This window comes from Calonectris borealis, chromosome 4 (assembly GCF_964195595.1).
Source record: "Calonectris borealis chromosome 4, bCalBor7.hap1.2, whole genome shotgun sequence".
NCBI lineage: Eukaryota > Metazoa > Chordata > Aves > Procellariiformes > Procellariidae > Calonectris > Calonectris borealis.
This window is the reverse complement of record NC_134315.1, coordinates 24,781,188-24,800,602: the sequence shown is the minus strand read 5'-3', so window position 1 is coordinate 24,800,602 and position 19,415 is coordinate 24,781,188.

Here is a 19,415-nt window from a genome sequence, read left to right as displayed (position 1 = left end):
TTAAATATTTAGAACCCCCCTGAAAGGAATGTTTTTTGCTGCTTAGCATTTTGTACAACCTAAGAAACCCCCTCTTTTTTGGTAGCATCTTGCAGTTGTGAAACTTTCCCTTTTCCTGAGCCACCATCAGCAGTTCTAGTCAGTGTTAGCACTAGATGTGTTTGTGCTGCTCACAACACTCTTAGGCATGTCTCTGTCAAACCCATTCCACTTTCTGACTTCCTGGAGCTTTCTGACATTGAAAATAATATTACAGTTAAAATCTTGTTATGGGCAAAAGAACACACTATATATATGAAGCTAAGAATTTGGTATTAGTCCAATGGATTTTTTAGCAGTCTAATAGTCTAATTTGTTTCATTAATGCAGAAAAAAACATCAATAACACAGTTATTATTAATAAAAAGAAACCCCAGCCACTTCCTTCCTTTTTTTAGTATCTACCCCTTTTCTCTGGTGCTATGCTTACCTTCTTACTGTCCTTCTGGATCCCAAGGTTGACAGATTCAGTATTCCTCAAGCAGAAAGAGGTGAGGGGTGGGGGGTTAGGGTGGCATTGTCACAATCACTCCAGAGGTCCTGACTGGGAGGCTCATGATCTTCATAGTACAGGTTTCTTCCCCCTCAGTCTTGGGATCTTCTTGAGGATATTTATGTTTTTCTGTCACAATCTGCTTCCTTCTCTTTGGTGACCAGCTCAAATCTGAAAGTTGCACAAGAGCCTCCCCCAACCTCAGTTGACAGCATGGGCAATTGCTTGTTGTGCCATGACCTCTGTTGGCCAGACTTGATCATGGTTGTCTTTTACAGAGCTTCAGCAGAAGCTGGTAAGACAGTGGTCACTTGGCCACCAGACCATTGCTCAAACAAGCTGAAAACAACTCAAGCCAAGGCAAGCCCAGGGATCCTGTATTGTCATGTCAGTCCAACATCTCTGGTCTTTTACTAATAACAGCAAAAATTTTACTTACTGTACTACGGTAGGAAATCTACAGAACATTATCTGCTTCTTTTTGCACTTTCAGCCTTTTTTAGGGTAAATTCTATAGCTTTTCATAGATTTCAGCTCCTCCAGATAATTCATGCAACCTAAATCTTTCCTGCCTTGTTTTAGTCTCTCACTGTTTATTAGTCCTGAATTCCCTGCCTTCTCTGAGTTGGCGCAGGTTAGACATAATTTATCCATCATAAGGCAGCTATACTCATTTCACTTAATCATTAATCCCAAAGTCCTTTTCCATATGCTGCTTAACAAGCTGTATGTATTAGTTTTGCCCATTTTCCTTAATGCTTGATCCTTTTGATTATTTATATTTTAGATTTTCTTTATAATCCATACTGGATTTCAGAAGCAGCTACATGTGTTTTGTTTGGTGCTTTTAAGACAGGTGTTTATTTTGGCAATCTGGCTTATTCATACAGTGCAGAAAAGAGAGAACTTGAACACAAATAAAATGAAATGAGGCTTTGAAGTAATATCAGTCTCAAGACTATTTTCCATTTTGCAGAGCATTTACAGAATCATCTTCATTTACTGGTCCTAGTAGAGAACTACCTGTGATTTGATAAATATTACTCAGCTGTGTCTTGCAGTCGGTAGCTTTATTTTTAATTGAGCTGGTATTTTAAGCTTTTAACTGCTTTTTTCAACTTTTTTTAAGGATGCCTAGTTTAGAAAAATATACTAGCAAGCCTCTGCTGTTTTGAAGTCAATATTTATCTAGATTCTTCTCAGAGTATCAGCATATGATATTTGGGATAGAGTCTATTTCCTTGTTTCTTGCTCCGCATTATCTTTCCTGCATTAATTCTGATGGCAGTTGTCATTGTTATTTTCCCCTTTCCATCATGTACCATTTTGTGCTTTCCCAAGGCAGTCAATCATTCTAGTGGTGGTGTGTAATTTGCTTTGTGAAGCAGACATCTTGCCATGAATGTATGTGAATTTCTTTTAACTCACATCCAACATACTCACTTCCCTCTGGTGATCTTTTTACTTTTCTGTGTTTACTTGATGACTTCTGTCATCAAGCCTGAGACAGGCTTTACTAGTTAATAAAGTAAGATGGTTATTTAATATTAGTGGACTCCATTTTAAGCTCATCATAGGTAACAGAGATTTATTCGTTAATATCAAAATACAAAAATATCAAATACAAAAATACAAGGTAAACCCAATGTTCAAAGCTTCCGTGTAAGCTTAAATTTAAAGTTAGACAAAGATCAGTCAGCAACTTCCCTGAAGGTTGCAAAGCCTGAATGAATGTTCATCCACTACTGCAAAAGTTAATTTTCACTCCTGCAATAACCTAACTTGTTCTTTGTTTATTTTTTTTAAGGGGGATTTCTTGAGGCCCTATTTTGATAGGTCGTAGTCTTCCCTAACATCATCAGACTTCCCCATTGTCCACACCCTTTCCCATTTCTTACTGTTTCTTCTCTTATTGCAGTGATACTCTTTGTGATTCTCTTCATATACCTTATTAAATAAAGGCGGTATGTGTATTTTTTAGAAATGAGTGGTAACACTTACCTGCAGCTAAGGAGGGAAAGTATGGCCTCCAAACATTCAGGAGAGTAGCAGGGGTAATTATGGTGGTTCCAATTGTGTTTGCCTTTGCCTATCTTGCCTACATCTTAAATTCTGAAACCAGTACCCTCATTTGTAGCTAATGAACAATTAAGAAAAGGCTGCCAATTGGATTCTTTTTACACTTTTGTTTGTTTAATGAACAACCTACTTCTATCTGGATTTTCAAGAACATTTTTTCCTATTCTACTGTATATGTAAGAGGTATATAAAAAAAATCTCCTATGCATTTGACCGAGTATAGAATTTATGGAATTTTCCTTCAATTCTTGAGTGTGTGTACATAATATATGTATATGTGTCTGTGTGTGCATGTGTATACACAAGGGCATCCTTTAAGACTGCAAAGAATGCACGGTTCCTCTGTTCCTGTTTAGTTTATGAAGTCTGCCTGAAAACAGTAGCCAGCAAACACACTTTTTTCCCCAAGACTGGGAGCAATGATCAGCTTCTGCATATGGAGACACAGTTATCTCTCAAATTATAAACCAGGCTTTTTTTTTTCATTACCCCTTCCTCATCTCCCAAAATTTTCTGTGTATTTTGTTGTAGATAAATTATCTTTTCCTTCTTCTAACAATTTCCACAGAGATTGGAATGATTATATATGTAACAGTACAGGTATAACTGATAACAGAATATTTTTAGGGTTTTTTGTTTTGGTTTGGATTTTTAGTGGAGATGGAAGTCCTTTTTTACATTTGATAACAATGTCTAAAGCTAGCCGTTTCTGTGTAAGTTTTTCCTTTGTTCAACTCATTTTATTTGGGGATTTATTTTTTTGCTCTGTTTTTCCTACAAAAATCCCTAGATATATATTAAAGACCAAGAAATTGCTCTTCAGTTTTTAAGGAATGCTGAAAAGAGTGGAAATGAGGGGAAAAAAAATTACCACTTTGAGTGTAGGTCAGGTTACTTCTGTTTACTTAATCCTCACTTTCTACCCATGAAAGCCCAGCCCTATATATGCATTAAGTTTTGGACTCTCCCCATAATTCTTGGTCATAGCAGAGACTGAAAGAGAACAAGCCATTTGCTGTCACATTCCCAGAGTCATTCCTTTGGAAAACAAAGGTATGATTTTAAAGTGAGGTTTTAGGCAGGAAGAGTCATGCAAGTACAGAAGTGGGTAGCTGAACAACTGGGTTTTTGTAAATAAGAATAATTAATTAAGAAGAATAAGAAATCAATGTATTCGGAAGGTGACCATGGGATTTTATAGGTGAAAGGGTATTATTTTCCCCAGCAAATGTGACATATGTTGCAAGATGGGAACTCTTTTTTGTAACTGTTGAGAACAAAGCAGTAGTATGCACTAGTGATTTAGCAAAGCTTGAACAGTTTCCCAAAGTAATTTTGCTTTTGTACAAGCAATTCAAATGCCTAACACTTCATGCTCTGCAGAAAAGCTGGTATCTCTACGTAGTAATTTTAGCTGATTTCTTCTGGCATGGTCTTATTAAGCCTTGTCGTTTACAACTCCAAATTTGGACTGTCCAAGCATTTTAGAACAGCAGACAGTAGCTCATTCTGGTTATCTGTTAATTTTATTGGGCAAATAATAACAATTTCTAGCCATTAGAGGTCGGTTGTTAAATGTAGCTGTCAGAGCCCTGCATGCCCCCACAGGCCTGACTGTTCATGCCCGCCCAAGACTATTCCCCCCCAGCCATGGCCCAGGACCCCATTTCAGCCCCACCAGGGCTGAAAGATGCAGAGAAAGATGCAGAAAAAACCTTCAAGATTATCATTGCTGAGAGGGTTTCCTTACAAAAGCTTCTAACTCTTTAGGTTATGGTATGTAAGGGCCTTTAAGAAATGGATATGAAATTAATAAATAAACAGATACTTTGAAGCTTCAAAATGCCACTGATTAAAATATGAGCTGATATTACAAATAAAATAGATTTTTTTTGTATTTTTGAGAGGTGATGATACAGGCTCCAAGTGGCTCAATCATTTTTCTGGTATTTACCTTACAAGAATAGAAATAGTTTCTCCATAGTTGAGGGAGGAGCTATGGCCATCTTAGCTTGGTTTTCAGCAGCTGCATTACCACAGTTAATCCATTGTGCTTCTCTCCAGAAAAGCTGGTTCTGCAGTGCATTAGACATACATTCTGATTTATCTGATCTTGTTGCCTCTTCTAGCAATATAATAGCTGCAATAGAGTAAAAGGTTAATTTTGGGGCTATCTAGTACACTTTATAGGTGAAGATAAATGTGCATGCAGTTCCAGGAACTGGTGATTAATAGGGGAGAATAAATCAGATTTCATGCTCATTCTGATTTTTTTCACTGGAAAGTACATATATTAATAGAAACCATTTCAGCAATAAACAGAATTATATTGGAAAAAAAGATATAAAATTGGCACAGTCCTTTGAGAGCAAGAGTGAGACCATTTTTAACACTTTAGAGATCCCACCCATTTTTTATTGATCTGAAAATATTCTGTGCGAGCAGCATGCCAGAGTGACTGAGCAATATTAAATACAGCAGGAGAGCACATGAGTACCCCAGCAATGCACTTACAACTGCAGTTGGACAATTTGTGAGTGAACTTCCATATAAGTCTCTCTTGTTCAATCTGGTGTTTTACAGAAATGTCCAATGGTCTTAATAAGCTGTCAAGAGAAACAGAGTAGCTGGCACGGCTAAAGTGTTTCTAGGTCTTGGGTTAGTATCTCTGCTGGCAATACATTCTGCTGTGGTGCTATACCAGGTTATTTCAGGCTAGCATGAGTATCCACTTCTTTGAAGTCTTACATTCAAGTACAATGTTTTCTTCTACATTTTATGTTTAATGTAATTATCATTCTCTTTCCTAATAAATAATATTTTACAGTAAGTTTACAGTAGCAATTAACATTACCTTGTGGCTCAAAAAGTTAGTTTATTTTTGGTTTGGAGGGTTTCTGTCTAACAACTTCAGCTGTATTTTTATTTATCTCGATTTGTAAGGCATCAATCACTGCTTCTTCACTAATATGTTATCTCATTTAGCAGCCTGCTCAGGGAGCTGATTACATTCTACTGATTTTAACCGTCTAAAAATTAAGCATATAAAATAAACTGGTTATATTTATCTTGCTAGTCACAGCTAGTCACAGAGAGAGAGAGAATAAATAGATTGTTATTTTACTATGTTTCAGAGGCATTCTTATGTATTCAGAAGACTTATCTTTATAAGGTGGTGTCTCTCGATGACAAGTGCAAGCTAAGTATCATAATGCAGAAGCTTAATTTTTAAATGCCTATAATGATAAGATAGTCTCCCCCTCCACCTAATTTAGGGACTTATGGTTTAAAGTACACGGTATTCTGAATCTTGACTTCTCCTTGGCTGCAATTTAATTCACTCCTTGGATTATTTATCTCACTTCCTAGCTCTAGAACTGCCCAGAAATCAAGTATCCTTTCTAGGAGCTTTCCTCTAAAGGAAATTGATTTTTCTTATTCTTCATTTTTCTTTATCAAGGATGAATTTGGCATAGTTATTCCAAAGACAAAGAATATTTATTGAGGTTTTGATAATTATTGAGGTTTTCTATTCATTCTGTGCCTTCACAGAATCCTGGCAACAACAGCAGGGTAGACTAAAGTGTCTAAATATTTTCTTTAATAGCAAAAAAATGCTCATCATCTAAAAATGATGAATCAAAATTTCCTTTTAGTCCTGACTGTAATTCTCTTCTCCATACAGTGCTAGATTATTTTACTTGAAAAGAGGCCTGATAACGTTTGCTTAGCCTTACTTACAATTATTTACAATTACTATTCTGCTGAAACTAGTCACTACTACTACATATTATTTTAGTGAATCGTGTCCATTCCTTGTATGCACCCAGGTAAAGCACTCTTTGGCTCTGCTACTTTAAATTAATGAGGATAGTGAAGCCAATGTGCATTACCATAAAGGACGAGCTGAAAAGTTGGAGTTGTCTAATCTCTATAGGTATCTGTCGTTTCATTTTACACTCTCTGGATGATGGACATTTGCAGAAGAGTGAATTGCCTTTAAAGTTTCAAATTGAATCAGGACATTTGTTCAGCCTCCACTCTGTCCCTCTTGTACCCAGCATACTCTCTAAGGATTAAAGAACTGTTACTTGTCACCTTTATCTGCTAAATCAAGAAGGAAGTACATATACTGTTCCACTTGATCATTAAAAGATTTGAATCTCAGTCGCCTTTGGAAGACTCCCTGTGTTTACAAAGGGTGAATCTTTTACTGATGGAATAGGCAAAGGCAATAGAATGTATCACTTTGTATTCTTCCTTTTCAAACTTATTGCTGTGTTTTAGAAATATCTTAAAATTGGGGTGGTTTTTTTTCCTGACTTTCTAACAACGTATGTGTTTCCTCACTGGATAAATATCAAGTAGACTAAAACAACAAACATACTCTTTACCCTCTAAATCAGCTATTTTATTAAATTAATTTTTTTTTTAAAATGTATTAAAATTTAATTCTCTCTAATAATCTATCAGCAAATTCATTCCCTGGCATTCAAGAGCTAAGCAGCCAAAAAAATGGATGTCTGCTCAGCAGCATGTCTGTAGTGAATCTTTTAAAAATTATTATAAAATTATTTGCATTTGATCAAGATTGGAGCACTTTCATTAAGTGCTGTAAAATTTCACGTTTGAAACAAAATGGTAAGAACAATTTAAAGGCAAAGAACAGCACAAAACCACTGGCTTCATATTATCGATGAAAAACTGATTCTGAATGAATTGCTAGCAAAAATAAGTGAAAAAGTGAAAGTGATAGCAAATCCAGGAATTTGCTGCAAATCCTGCCCTGCTGCATGTCTTTCCTTAGCTAACTGTCTGCAGAATCAGCACTGAATTGGGCTTTTCTTTTTCTACAGAAAAACAGGTTGCAAAAGCTGGAAAGAATACAGAAATTCTTTATGAGTGATTTCTGATCTAGTAATGCCAGTAATATTTTTCTGTCCTGTTTTGTTTAAAAACTCTACCTGTTTAGCTTACTCAAGAAAGAGTAGGTTAGTTATATTTTAAAAATATTTCCAGGAGAAGAGATATTTTGATTTTTGACTGAGGAGACCAAACTGAAGTGACTATGGTGGTTAGAAACTGACACTAATTACACTAAAAGCAAAACACGATTTATGTTTTGTCTTGGGAAATAGAGTATTCTTGATGTCTTGGTGTCTTTGTAATCAAATTGGATTTTCTATTTAAAAGAAACGCCAATCACAGTTTAAAATGATAATTACAGCCATTCCAAAATTATTGGGTATATATCCAGGGTTTGCTATCCAGGAGTCAGGCAAAATTATCTTCATGATCCAACTTATCATTATAAGATATGAATATCCAGTTGCTAAGGGAAAAATTTTGATGTAAGAAAATTAGGGAAAAAATCCTACCTACTGAAGTCTATTAAGAATTGCACCCTTTTTTTTATTGTTTTATTTTGGAGCTGTAAAATGCTAAGAAAACCTTTACCTTTCTGAAAGAAGCACTTTTGTGAGAGCTGCCATCCTGAAATTTTTAAATACATTGTGAGGAAACTTCATACAAATAGGAAAAATGAAAGCAATGGATGTCTTTCACAAGATCTCATCCTGCATCAGAGATAACTTAACTATAGGAACGCTTTGCTGAAAGACATCCGTGTTGTGGTGATGAAGTCAGAAAGTCGTGCAGAGAGGCTTGGCATATGCAGAGCGACCACGCTAGAATTTCCCTGCTGCCCTTCCTGTCTGCATATTGTGTATACCTGTGTTTACGTAACATCTGACAATGTTCACATGCAAAAATATACATCTATTTTCTTACATGTTGCACATTAAATATCCATGTCAATCAATGTAACCACCAATGTATCCATGCTCAATCAGTGTAACCACCTGTATTTTAAAAAAGAATAAAACTTTTGCCATGTTGTGCTAAGGCAAGACACAAACCTTAGCAGTATATAAACAACTTGATCTGCAATTATATTATTTAAATTGAGATCTATATGTACTAAGAGCCAGAGAAAGCTGTGATAAAAGCTTGTGCAGAGCTTTTCCTTCCACTTGGTGTTCTATAAGCAGGGACTTATGATGAGGGCTTTTTAACATAAGGAAAAAAAAGATATACTGCTTATTTGGGTATTTGGGTAGAATCAGGTAAAGGTTACATGAGAAATAAGTTAATGGACTGAAGTTTATAGCTGTGTGTCTAACTGTCAAATCTCTGTGTAAATTACCTTTCTCTTCTGCTGGCTGGAATGCAAAAATCCAATAAACTGTTAATAAAAATGGAAAGGTCATATGTAAATACCACAGATCTTGAAAATGAACCAGAAAAATATGATAGTTTGCACACAAATATAATTTCATATTCTGTTTCATGGTGTCTGAAGTGGGATGGGACTTTTGATATGTGTTTTTCTCAAAATATGGTGAGAAAAGGTTCTATTAAAAAGAGATTTGCTTTAAATCTGAAAACAAGTGTTTGATCACTAATTGGATGTTTGTTTCTCCAGCTTAGAAAGAATTTTTTTACCTTATTAAGAAGACTCAAAATAAAGACCGATTTAATTATTGTAGTAATTCACCAAGAGCATTTACAGTGGAATATACATTCTGTCTTTTCAGTCCACCTGAGCACACGCTTGTTTATGTATTTTTATTTACACTGAAATATATTGATAGCATACTTTCTAAAAGAAAAGATGAAGGATTTTGCAAGAAGCATGATTTTATGCTCAGAAGACTGGAATTTATACAGGTGCCAGCTTCAATGAAGTCTTTATTGCCTGTGTTTTGTACCTGAAAACAATATTATACTTTTATCTTTAAAAACTGAGATTGTCCAGATACCTGAGTAATATGCATTTATTTAATTTGAATTAAATAGAATATATATATATGTATTGTAAACAAAGTGGTCTATAAGTCTGTGGTGGTTGATGGAGGCCCATATCACTCTGGAGTTTTCCTTCTTGTTTCCTTGTCTCCTTCCATTACAGATATAGTATAAATGTACTGGATGCTTTCGTAGTACTGCTTGCCTATTTAAGAAATTACAATTTTTCTTCTGGGCTGTTAAGCAGTACTACTAAGGGATATCAACCTTAGTATTTGTAACTAGAAGAGATTTTGTAAGAACGCAATTTTCTTTTAGAATGAGCTTCAGGCAGTGGATTAGTTTAGAAGTGACCTGTAAAATGGATGCTGTAGTGGTTTAACCCAGCAGGCAGCCAAACACCACACAGCCGCTCGCTCGCTCGTCTCCCCTCAGTGGGATGGGGGAAAGAATCGGGGGAAAAAAAAGTAAAATTCATGGACTGAGATGAAGACAGTTTAATAGAAAAGAAAAGGAAGGGAGAATAATAATAATAACAATAATAATAATAATAGTGATAGAATATACAAAATGAGTGATGCACAATGCTATTGCTCACCACCCGCCGAGCAGCGATCACTACTTCCTGGGCCATGCCTCCCATTCATATACTGAGCATGACATCACATGGTATGGAATACCCTGTTGGCCAGCTGGGCCAGCTATCCCGGAGCTATGCTCCCTCCCAGCCTCTGGTGCACTTGGCAGAGCATGGGAAACTGAGAAGTCCTTGACTAGCAGGGTACTTAGCAACAACTGAAAACATCAGTGTGTTATCATCATTCTTCTCATACTAAATCCAAAACACAGCACTAGGAAGAAATTTAATTCTATCCCAGCCGAAATCAGGACAGGTGCTTTATAATGAATACATGAATAAAAAGCCCCACTGCTTACTTTCAAAACTACATCTTGATATCAAAGATGCTCAAAAGTTAGAGTGATTACCCACTTTTTTTCTAAACAGAAAGATAAATGATGGCTTTAATCAAGAATAAGCATCAAAAATAAATCGGGAAGGACACAGGATATGTAGCCATAGGATTACATAGCCACAATTACAAACACCTTCTCGGTAGCTTGTTTTTAAAGGATTTTTTTATTATATTTTTTTAATAAAGCTTAATTTTATGTGCTGTTGAATTGAGTGATAGAAGGCAAAGGTCGTTAGAGCCCTTGGACATCTTCGTACTCCATTCTTCTGTAAAAAAATACAAAAGTGTTATTTTCAAGTAAAGTTTTGCTTTTTCCTGAAATACTGTAACTTCTGAATTACAGAAAATTTAGACCAAGAAAGAGATGTGCCACCAAACCAAAAGCCTACATCACACTCACACAATATGTTTTGTTTGGGAAATTTACTGGCATATCCCATTGTATATTGAACGGAAAAGGGAGTAAAATAGAGTACAACTTCACTACCTACTTCTATTCATTGTTTTGGAAGACCAGATGAAATGTTAGCCTATCATCAAAAATTTCTGCATGAAAGTGGTCCCTGAATTTTGTGAAGCTGGACATACCTCCCATTTATAGACCTTCATTTATGTATACCTCATGCTTTGAGTTCTGCTGGCATTCCAAAATTATTCTGACTATATACGAAGAAGCATAAAGCCACTGTAGCGATACCTTTGCAGGCTGCCAGTAAGCTGGTGCGTCCACAGAGTATTGCTCAGTATTATGCAGAAATGTAAGGTAGGATTCATCTTGGAGTGTATTAATATCTCGATGCAATTTTTCTGCTTCTGTTACAAGAACAGGAAGTCCTAGTTTTTACCTGATCCCAGGGAATTAGTATTATTCCCCCAGTTTTTATTTTAGGAAAGCCTGATGATGTTGAATCCATTTGAAGAGCCAAGAGAGACTTAGAAATCATAAAAAGGATCAAGGAAAAGACTCAAAGTGTTGGAGATAGTGTCGTCCTTGTATAGGTGTAACAAACTAATTCATTGCTTATGTAAAGACACAAAATTAGAAGTAGTACAAAACCATTCTGTCCTCTTAGCTTATTACACAATGGTGTCCATATGGACCAAAAAAAAAAAAATCTTTTACAAAGTTGATGAATTATTTTGTGTATGTTTAAATACAGATTTGCAAATTTGGATGTGTAAAAATCACTAGAAAGCAGCCTAAAGTAATCAACGTTTATATTTGAATCCATTGGAGCTGCAGTTTCAGCAATAAAAATGCCACACAAAAAGCATTACTTCAAAAATCTGGTACTTGTATGCAGTTGGAGGCACCTGTATTTTATTCAGTAAGGTAGATCTGTATACTGGACAATCTGAATAGAATTAAATCAGCATGCATTCAAATTTTCTCGAAATAAAAAAGTGCATCTAGTTTATGATAAAGGGTTTTAAGGAAATGTGTTATACACTGTCATAAGGATTTGTAGTAATGTGTGACTCTGTCACCAGCTCCATAATTAAAAAAAGTTATTCCAGCTCTTTTCTGTGGAAGGCTTTTGAGAGTCTTGAGCTCAGTGACTTTCACAAACACAGGAATTGAATTGATCAAATAATCTTCAGAACAACTGTGCTGTCATTTTTTTCATTCTCTGTGCAATTCTTTTCTCTGTGTGCTAAATCATGTGGAAGGGAAAGAGGCACATTCTGTAATCTCAGTAACAATAATTGGATTAAACACCTCTTATTTTTTTTCAGTAACTCAGCATTTTTAAAATGTTATGCTTTGAAGAACCATGGGAGTATTAAGTGTAAACTTGCAAGTGTTTTCAATTTCCATTTTCTGTGCTGCAGACTTTCAAGCGCTATACAAAAAAGTATTTACAAAACATCTAGACAACTAAATGTTCATGGTGCATAATTAATAACTGCATGGAAGCTGGTGAACAATATACTTTAGAATACTCAGGCTGGAAGTAATTGTAACATATGCAAATGTGTTACAAATTCCTGGAGTCAGAAGCTCTGGTCTTTTATTTATTTATTTTAAAGGTTTAGATGATGCTATCAGTAATATGCATAGAAGCACGATTTATACCAAAGCTCACTGCAATCAGTAGAGACTCCTACTCTCTTTAGCTGGTACTGGACAAACAAAATGTCTTTATTGCATATGCTATGGATTTTTATTCACCTACCGATGCTATGTCAAGTCCTGAGTATTATAGATTGACCACTGTTTCGCCATTCAGAAAGAATGGATATTGTTAAAAATAAGCTAAGGAAAAGATACCTTGGGAACTAATGAGAATATTTTTAAATAATGAAAGTATCTCACGGGTATTATTTTATTTAGATTTAAAACTTTCTAGGTCTAACATAATACTTGACTTTAACCACTTTCTTCTCCTTTGACACTTTTCATATTTTCCATTTCTCTGAGCTCACTCTCTAGGCAAGCTGGTTAAAGAACTCTGAAAAGAAAAGCAAAATAAAATAAAAGAGGACATTGACAGTCAGGCTTTTGTTTTGGTTTTGTTTTTTTTTCCTACTCAGAGCTCTCACACATCAGTTTTAAATAACATTAAAACCACCGACTCTGTGACTTTCTAATAATTTGAAAGACAATTAGTTGGTGGGCACTGAACAAATGTAAAGCTCTCCATATTCCTAAATCGGATCTGCTTGTGTACCATACTATCCATAAACTGAAGTGGCTCAGTGGACACCCTTTACTGGATGATTTGTGGAGTCCGAATACCAGACACCACACTGAAAGAGCTTCCAGTATTTGCTGAGAAGATACTCGTACAAGAGACATACATGCATGGAAAGATGAGGGAGCTGATGCATAGCTTCTGGACAATATCCCATAGTTTTGCCATGGGCATTCTTTGTTTGCACGAGCTTTAAGATTTGGCCTGGTTTGTTTTTTCCTTAGCTTTTCTTTTATCTTAGGAGAGATTTAGTTTCATTCCATCTTTGTTTTTCATGCAGAACTATAATGCTGAAGTAAGTAATAATGCCTTGTCAGGTGTGGTGTTCTAGCTACTGAGGCTGACACAGAAATGGAACGCAGGATAGTATTACAAAATGCTAAGGATATAGTTGTAATGATGAGTAGAAAAAAATGACTTAACCATCACTTTGTCTTGTAAGACTTCATAAACCAAAGCAGCTGGGCTCCTATTTATGTTTTGCTTGAATGTACTTAGTTTTTGTTCTCTCGAATGGAGCAATATTCCCAGAGACTTCAAGTCCTACCTCAAATTTCACTGAACCGTGTGAACTCTGCAGTTCTCTGAGGTCTTGGGACTGCAGAAGTCTGCTCACTAGGTCTGGAAGCTGATGTTGCCGACAGCTGATTTTAAGTTGCAAAACTTGTGGTACAGCATAGGTGTTAAAATGTAAATTGGATTTCTTTGTTAAAATAAAAATAGAAATCTGATATTGAAGGAAACATGCTAGCAGCTTGGAGATAATAATTTCTGTTGCTAAATAGGGAGACTGTTTTAGGATAGAGTTGATATTGTTGAAGGAGATTGATATGTTTCTTTTGCTGCATTTGAAAGACTCATGCATTTTACAAAAGATTTGAATTAAAGAATTTTTTCAATGTTTGAAAAGAATTCTAACTCGTTATAGGAATGTACATCTAAGAACTTTTTTAGTATTCAAAATGGATTTGTGGTCATTTAGTTATAGCATTCATTTACAAATTGCTATAGGTGTAGATAACCTGAAATGAATGTCACTAAAATAATTTGGGTAGGGTTAAGTTTGGTTTTATTTATTTTTGTTTTATTTTCAAGATCAGCTAACAATGGAGATAAAATGAGTCTAACATCTCTCCCACATATGAATATTTAGAAATTATTTTTCTCTGAAGTTAGGAACATAAGTTTACAATAATTTAGGATTCATTACCCTAGCCCACTAAGCATGGGGGTTACTCAGAAAGTCTGAATACAGTTTCGAAGACCACGCTCAGTAGTAGTCAGCAAGGAAAACCGAAGGGCACAAATTATTAGAAAAGGGACAGGGAACTGACTCCGAAGTATCAGTGTGCCACTGCAGTGTTTTGCCAGTGTCTTTGAATATTTTGTGAGGTTCTGGTCTGTCTGATCTCAAAAAGGATATAGTACCACTGGAAAACTTGTGAAAGGAGCATCAAGAATGATCAAAAGCATGACATACCTTCCATAGAAAGGACAACCCAGGGTGCCAACTACATTGTCACTGTAGCTTGGATTGGAAGTGTGCTTTGGAAGCAAATCTTCAGGTTGTTTCCATTTGCCATTTGCTTCTTCAGTTGCTGAGCTGTCTGGGAGATCACAAGCTGGATTTCCTTCAGGTAAAGTTAACTGGAAGATTTCCACTAATCTTTTGAGTTCTCAGTTCATGCACACAGTCTAGCATTAGTCCAAAGTAAAACATTGCTAAACACACTTAGTGAGGATGTCAGGCTCTTGGCATCAACTACTTTGCTTTTCACATCTGTTTCCAGTGTACTACCTGCTAGTGTCATCATATCATTAAGTAGGCAAGGACTCTTCAGTTTGGGAAGAAAGCCAACTGAGTGAGGAGCGGGAAAATATTACAGAGTTTTACTAAGGAGAAGAGAGAATAATTTAAACAATCGGCTTGAAAAACTTGTTCTGTGATTTTTGCATTGGATGATAACTATTGACTCCATTGGTGCTATCAGTACCAGTTAAAAAGTAAAAATGACCTCAAAGCTTTTTTTAATACCTTTTTGATATATAAAAATATGTCACATGCACAAAAACAGAAGGGGAAGACAGTAATCAAGAGAGAGAATTTTACTCTGACCATGATTTTTTTTTTCTTTTTCTTTTGTATGATTTGTGTTGGTTTGTGCTGCTGAGTTTCATATTCACCAGGGCTATAAAGAATCTGATATCTCTAAGGTGTAAGCCCATTTACTCCAGCAAAGCCATTCATCTGATCAACACAATGTTTGTGAGAATGAGCTTCATTATAGATTCTGTAAACTTCTGTACAAATTGCTTATGACCCACATTCCTCACTGCCTCTCCTTGCTAGAATCTGCGGTTATAAAAACTACCAAAGCAACAGTACAATACTACATTACTACCTGATGGTTAGCAAGCTTCAGCTTATTTACAGTGTATGTGGAATACCGCTGTTTTTTTTTTTTTTCTATTTCTCTTGTTCCTTTAAAAGCATGCTTACTTAATCTAATAACAATGATTTGAGGCCTCAGTATAGTCTAAAACCTTTATGATTCATAATAGCTTTTCTTCTGGCAAGATTTCATAGAAGGTTAGTGCAGGACTTGTGCTGTACGACAAATCTGCACATAATACAAGGAAATTTCAGTCTTTGCCCCTAGCAAAGTTGTTATTGTGTTGCTCAGAGATGCTTGTGGTGACAGTGACCATTGTATGGCAGAGGTGTTCCATGATGTTGGATAATAAGATCCCTATGGGAAGCTGCATATTCTCTTAATGTCGATACCTTCCTGCCAGCTTCAGCTTTTGAATGATAAATGATGCAATTAAAGCTTTTGAGATGTGCGTAAAATAACTCGCCTGATTCCTGTTAACCCTAAATAGGTCTGTGACATTATGGAATAAATCTGACGATTAGTCTTAGTAAGAATACATTTTTTTTCAAACCTGACGTTCTTCGTAGCTTCCAAGCAATAAAAGGAAAGAAACCAAGGAAATTTTTTTTTAAAAAGCTACCATTTCCAAGGATGCCTCAAGTATTGGCCAAAAGTAGTAAGATAATGAAAATTCCAGATGTCATTTTCTCTAATTTGTCTCTTAAATTACTGGCTTAATGTTGGTTTTATATTTGACCAAAAAGTATTTTTATTTACCCATTTAGCTGGGGACTGAAAGTATCCAACAGTTGTGTTTATATCACGATTGGCTTTCAGGAGATCTCATTTTTCCTGCTGCTGTCTTTCTTATTTTGAAGTTATTATCCAATTTATATATAAAATTGGAAACTCTGCCTGTGAGTGACTGAAACAACCTGGTAAAAGTGATATTAAGGGCATCATTTTATTCAACTGGATGGAAAAAATGGGATATTTAGCAGATAACCTAAAACTGAATTAGCTCTACTCCCTAAAATTTATTTCCAGGGCTTTTGATCCAGGGGTCATACAATTTGAAGCTGTACTTTTTATGTTATATTTTTTATGTCAGTTGCAGATTTGACTGAAATAAATTTAGCAAGAGTTTAAGCCAAGAACATTTGAAGATTATTGAGCTTATGGGAAAAGAGAAGAAAGCGGCCACCCCCACTCCTGGGGAGTAGGAAGGCAAGTGTAAAGGGGGAAAACTAGCACGACTGATTCCTTTCTTGGCCAAGTGATCAAATACTGACATATTGAACTCTGAAGGCCCTTGACTTGGATCTCTGGTGAGACATGGGGGAGGAATGCTTTCTACGTTTGCAGCGTTAGCTTGTGCCATGCCTCATTTCTGGAATGCGAGCTGCGGAGCTGTCACCTGGCAGCTTTCATGAATGTAATCTTCATAATAGATGTTACCTCAGATGTTTCAATATCTTGCTTTGTCAAAGCTCGTATCACTGTGAAGAAGATCAGGGTAGAGTTTTAATACCATTTTTTATTTTAAAAAAACAAACAAAAAACCTCATCATGCCAAACAATTCCACTGATGATACAGACTCAGATCAGAAAGAAGGAATCGAAGGACTCAGCCAACCACAAATCTTGTCAGAAAAAAGATAAGCACTTTTACGTTGATTATGTGGTTGCCATGTCAGTTAACCCAGAATGCCATTAGTATTTCGCTATTTCGTGGACCCAGTTTCCATTACCAACAGTGGCACCATTTCTACTGGCAAATTGGGAGGTTGCATGGGATCACGTTAATTCTCCAGAAGAAGGCTACTTTAAGAAACTTTTATCTTTATAAAAATTCTCAGTATGTTACAGATAATTATTTCTGTTCTCAAAGGTAAAATAGCTTTATTCTGCGTGTATGTTTATGTGTATATGCATGTATGTACGCAAGCATCCTTCTACGTACGCTTTCTAGAAAGTCACTGTTTATGCTGATATTTTTTCTGTTTCCCTTCTTGTTTTCCCACATAACAAGCAAAACAAGAAATGCGCTATCCATTTTATATCAAATCTCAGATTTAACTTTAAAACACCATGCAGAAATCTAGCTAAAGGTAGATGCCTCTGCTGCACTATTTCTTCAGACCGACTGTGATTTTGCATTTCTTTTTGCTTTTATAGTTAGCTGTTAAAAAAAAGGTATAGAGTTTGATCCAGGTACAAAGTCACCTCTCTTCCTAAATCCTGGAAGCTCATCCTTTTTTACCCCTAAAAAGCTAGAAGGTAGAAATAGAAGCCTGGGATCAAATAATTTTTACTTATGTAAGTGTCTGGTGAATATTCCATAAACAGAAAATCGGTGACATTAGTTTGGCAAGAAATTGATTTGACAGTATATTCAAGTAGTATTAAGTTTTATTATGGTATAGCATAGTAATATGTAATGTTCTACCATTAGGAGAACATGTATTTTAATGTCCTCATTCATCAGTTGATGTTTCTTATCTGGAAAAATTCTCATGAAAGAGGAATAAGCTTACAAAAAGAGTAAAATGTAAGCATAATTTAATGTTAGTTCATCCTTCTGGGGATAGACAGTATAACAGGTGTAATTATAAAATTAAACTGTAATTATAACTCATTTTGTTATCACTTCTGTATGTTTATATTCCCATTTCTTATAAAGCATGTTATCATGGTACTCAGTTGAGGAGATGATTGTAGGAGGCTTTCTCATGATACAGAAGGTGAAAGGTGTTTATTAAAAAAGCAATAAATCTTTACTTAATAACTGACGATTCTGGCCCTGGCTTTCTTGTGGTACAGAGGTCACCTCTTTCATTGACTGTGATTGTATTTGATTCAGCTGGAAATCAAAACCACAAGAACATATGAAACAGCAATGTAAGAAATACTAAGAAGTAAATGGGATTGTCTTTTCCTTTCTTTATTTGGAAAAGAATTGGAACGATAACCTCATCTCAGGTAAAAGGACTGCTATTCAGTTTACGCTTGTAATTCAAGTAGGAAATTAAGCACAAGAACTCTTGCCGAGTCAAGATCAACACTACATTCCACTTCCCTATTGCTTTTTTAAATGTCACTCACCCTTAAAAAACTTCAGTTTATCATACATGAAATATGGACAGTACATACTCATTTGCTAAGAGGTCTGCCAGGAGACAGTTACCAATTCTTGTGATGCTTTTTGATCTCTTAGGTGCAATATAAAAGATAGTGGCCTGTACTCTTTCACTGTTCAAAACGAAAACCATCATTTATGAGGTGCTGTCAAGCAAGTCTAAGTGTGAATGTTCCATTATTTATTCTCAGTTTGTGACAAATACGATTATGTTAATTTAGAAGTGTTTTCTCCAAAGAAGAAGAAGGAAAAAACCCAACTATACAGAATACCTTTTTTTCAGGGAGGCAGGTCTGTAGGTGGAGACATTAGACCATATTTCAATTAAAAGCATTTGTACTTATGTATAAGATACAGCCTTTTTATGATCATAACTAAGGATTCATCTTTTGGAAGAGGGTTTTCGTGACAAAGGCGAGAGGAGCAAGATAGACTGTTACAAAACTAATGTATTGTTACCACGATATCAGAGAATTTTATGGTTATGATCACTGAGTACATGCACTGCATGCAACTTACCTTGTCCTAATTGCAGAGTCACAGACTGTATATGGTATGTTAGTGAATAACAGTATCCTACAACACATTTTTCTCCAACTATTACCCCTCTTATCCATCTCTTTAGGATTTAATGGTTTGAGGTCTAAGTTGCTGGTCATTACTACATTTTTTTTTTTGTTAGCTTTTTAATAACGGCATCTGTTTTCCTTCTCCCCTTTAACTAAATGCCTCCTATACCATCTTATCACGTGCTGGATTCTAACTGAGGATTTCTGGAAAGTTAGAAAAGATAGGCAAAGAAGATGGTGCAGG